The following is a 4131-nucleotide window of genomic DNA, read 5'->3' on the forward strand; positions in this document are numbered from 1 at the left end:
ATAAACATCATTTATATGAAGTTTGAAGAGTTAATGCAGCCGAGCTAACGTTATGCTCTCGCGAAGTACACGGTCAGTTTATAATGACGTCACAACCGTTATGCTTCATCGATCTAATCAGCGGATTTGACAAGACAGCTAAACGTTATCTTAATAAGTTGTGCGATGACGTGTAATGTCTGCAATAACCACTAGTTTGTTAGCTACTTGTTAGCAACCGCCGTTTAAAGTTTGCGTAAAAACTTCAAAGTTCTTTGAATGAAACTCTCAGTTCAACTGTGGTTTTTAGTGGATGTTTTTGACACAACATCCACTGTCAATGTCAAGGTGAAAGCTGTGTTGTGTTGTGAATGCTTGAGTTGTTAATCTTTTTTTACAGGAAGTATTATGCTGCTTCAGATATACTGCAGATATAAAACAAACAATTTGACAGAAAAAAATAGTAGTACTAAAAAATAGTAATACTGCTAAAAAACATAAAACACTCACATAATGGATTTTCTTTATTAATTTCTCAGAGCCCTCCAAAATGTATGTGCAGTCTGTTGTTGTAAATCCACTCTGATCCTGTATTTGATCATGTCTATAAACCCCTCTATTTCAGCCCTGCTCAGAACAGGCTGTTTCTGTGTCTGTAGCTTTAAATATGTAAATGAGCTGTGTCTGGCCACGCCCCCTCTCTGGAAGGGCTCGGGTGTACTCGCTGCTTTCTCGCTCCATGTCCTATTGTTTACGGTGAGAAGGCAGACTCAGAGGGCAGAACAAACACCTAGCTGTGGGAGTGTCACCCACCTGGGGGAGGGGCTACTGCCCTTTGTGATGTCATGAAGGGAAAATCTCCAAACAGCCTGTTTGAGCACACATTTTCTGAAAAGTGGAGCAGGCAGAAGACGGAGAGGATGGACAGACTAGGGACACATGGTGTTAGAAAAACATAGTAAAGTGGATTTTGCATATGACCATTAATCAAATTAATACTTTCTAAATTAGCTTCTTAAGAAAACAGTTTTCTCGCTGTGACTGATTCCGACTCGTCCTTTGGCAATTCGGACCCATTGTCAAAGTTACTCATCGATTAAAATAAAGGAAAAAGAAAGCTGATCTTTTGAGTATTTTTTGTCATTTTGTATCATCCAAACATTTATTTTCTGGAGGCAATGAACACAAAGTTTTACGTTAGAAAATCTGATGTGCATTTTTTAAATTCACAACAGACAAAAAATCAGCGTCAAACATTCATTAAAACCAGCACATTTCTGTGCGTTACATTAGCTATACCTCCTCCCGGATAAACCTGTTTAAATAACACTGACGGTTAACTGGTGGGCTGTTTTCACACAGTACATTTTTTTAAGTGCACAAAAGTCTGAAAAAGTTTTAATAAGTGAAAAAATCTCTGACGTGTTAATTCATTCACTACAATGCTGTTAAATATTCGGCAACGAGAACCAAAAGACCTAAAGGGAAATCCAAAGCTCACTTGGGAAAACATGTTTAAGGTTTGTTTTGGTACAAAAAATAGATATATAAACAATATACAAATACAACAGAACATCTACGTATCCGTCCCTGTGAGTGCAGTACATATCGAGCGACTGAGGAAGGCAAATCAGAGAGACATCGAGGGTCCTGGAGGTGGAGCTTCGTCAGAGTTCACTGCTGCGCCTCGGCTTCAGGATCGTCGTAGATGTAGCTGCCGACACCTCCAGTGTTAACACCTGGAGGGGAGCACAACACAGGGTTGAACTCTAAAAGGCCCGATCAACAATCCTCCATTAAACTGATAAACAAGCGTGCAGATGCCTCAACTAAGCCACACCCCTAATTATGCGAGATTTACAAACCAACTGTGTGAACTACTTCCACCTGCTGTATCTGACTGTGTTCATACGCGAGTGTGCTCGAGTACAGAACGATGTTACCGACGGGTGAGACGGGATCAATCATGCTCGGGCGTGGTAGGAGACAACCGCGCCCTGATATATATATATATATATATATATATATATAGGTCTGACATAACCATAATAATAATAATAATAATAATAATAATTTTAGTTGTTTGATGAGTGTTTCTTTCTTCTTACCTTTCGGTCCAAACAGAACAGCGTAGCACGGTTTGTGGCAGTACGGCTGTCCATCATGCTGCAACAGAAACATCAGATTTCCTCCTCGTTATTTAATATTGTTAAAAAAAAGTAAAAAAACAATCATGTGTCTGACTCGTGGTGGCGTTGCACGTATCCTTCACCTCTGCGTGGCTGCCAGCAGCCAGAGTCTTACTGCAGCGCTCACAGCGCAGACATTGCAGTTCACTCAGGAGAGAAACCATTTAGCTGTTCAGTTTGTGGTAAAAGATTTGCACAAAATGGAAATCTGAAACGCCACCTGGCAGTTCACACATGAGAGAAACCATTGAGTTGTTAATAGTCTAAAAAAATGGTTTCTCAACATGATTTTTCTAAACGTCACATGCTTGTTTGTGAAAGAAGGAAATTTTAAAATGTCTGTAATGCCAAATAATACTTGTAGGAATCTATTAAAAAGGTCAGACACATCTTAATGATGTCTAGATTAAAAATAATAAATAAAACAGATTCCAAAATATGTCTTCTTCAGTTTGATCTTTACAGCAGACTAAGTCACACGATTAAATAAATTATGCATTCTGAAACAGTAATTCAAATTTGTATTTGTTTTGTATGTAAAATATCTCTTTGTTCCAAACAAAATAAATTCTTGTTTGCAATATTTCTTTTTGTGTTTTGTAAATTGGTCTTGGTATTTACTGACCTGCTCACTGAGTGCTTAATGACATATTTCAGCTGCTCTGATTGTGAACAAAATATTTCCAAAAGAACAGATACACATACTGATACACAGAAGACAATTCTTACTTGTGTTCCCTTTGCAGTACAGGATGTGCAAAAAAAATGGAGCTCTGAGACAATCCTTGGATGTGCATGCAGCCAGGGGCAGCCGTGGATCACTGGTCGGTTTATGCCCAGCTCCTGCAGCCACATGTCAAAGTCTCCTTGGGTAAGCCGCATCCATGCCCTGATGACCTCCAGACCCAACTACTGAAATTCAATATTTTGATATTAACCAGACCTCTACACGCATGTACATTTTGTTCAAAATGCTGAAGCCAGACTCTTGCAGATGCAAAATATGTCATCACATAACATCTCTTTTGACATTCTTGCACCGGCTCCCAGCTCAGAATAGACGCACGTAAATATCCTGCTTGTGTTTTAAGCCCTTCATGGCTTCACTCCAGTTTACATCTCGGCCCCTCAGGTCATCTATGGGAGCGTCCCTTATGGAGCTCCGGTTCCCTTATTTTGCTTGAATTTCCGACGCTAAAATTCCTCGGGATCAATAAAGTGTCTATCTTTCTATCTTTCTATCTTTCTTTGCATCGAGTGTCCTCCAAAGTTGTCTCCTCCACTTGCGTCTTAGTCCCGCCCACCAGAGATGCACGGAGGAAACGAAGCCGATGAGAGAGGACGGAGGAAATCAGCTTTAAGACACATGACACGTCGTTTCCTCGACAGCGTCACATGACGCGACATCAGCTGATCACGTTCATTTGTCAATCAGCCGAACAGCTGTTTATGTCCACACAAACACGCACTGTATTATTTCTCATCCAACACACACTGTATTATTTCTAATCAAACACACACACTGTATTATTTCTAATCAAACACACACAGTTACAGTGTTTAGTGTCTTTACCTGACAACAAACACCTGAAGAACAACCTGCAGTCTACTCATAACCAAAAGGACAGTTTCTACTGACTAAAATATTTCATTGTGAATTGTCTATAATTATTAATTATTATCAAACAGTTTGGACTTAACCTAGCCTGTATTTAGACAACGAACTCTGCATTTTATAAATACAGATATTTATGTGTCAGGATACTGAAAATGATTGATTAGAATCTAAATGATGAAACGTTCAGAAGATAAATAAGTGAGAATATAAATTGGACTCCTCTTCGTCAGACTCTTTTTAATCCCAGCTCATCACAGAGCGACTCTTTACAAACTCTCTGATAGTACGAATTTCTGTGAATACGTTCAGTTTGGTTACATCTTGTGGAGATGATTTTGCTGTTAG

The 4131-nt window shown here is 39.3% G+C and overlaps 1 long non-coding RNA gene across 1 annotated transcript; it reads right to left on the reverse strand.

Moving 5' to 3' along the window:
* Positions 1-1077: 1077 nt before the first annotated feature.
* LOC306832289 lies at positions 1078-2305 on the reverse strand. The gene is made up of 3 exons (XR_013780205.1): positions 2252-2305; positions 2088-2145; positions 1078-1718 (listed from the first exon to the last, which is right to left on the reverse strand). It is a non-coding gene; the product is annotated as an uncharacterized lncRNA (long non-coding RNA).
* Positions 2306-4131: the final 1826 nt, after the last annotated feature.

Source organism: Symphodus melops (assembly GCF_947650265.1).
Source record: "Symphodus melops genome assembly, chromosome: 1".
NCBI lineage: Eukaryota > Metazoa > Chordata > Actinopteri > Labriformes > Labridae > Symphodus > Symphodus melops.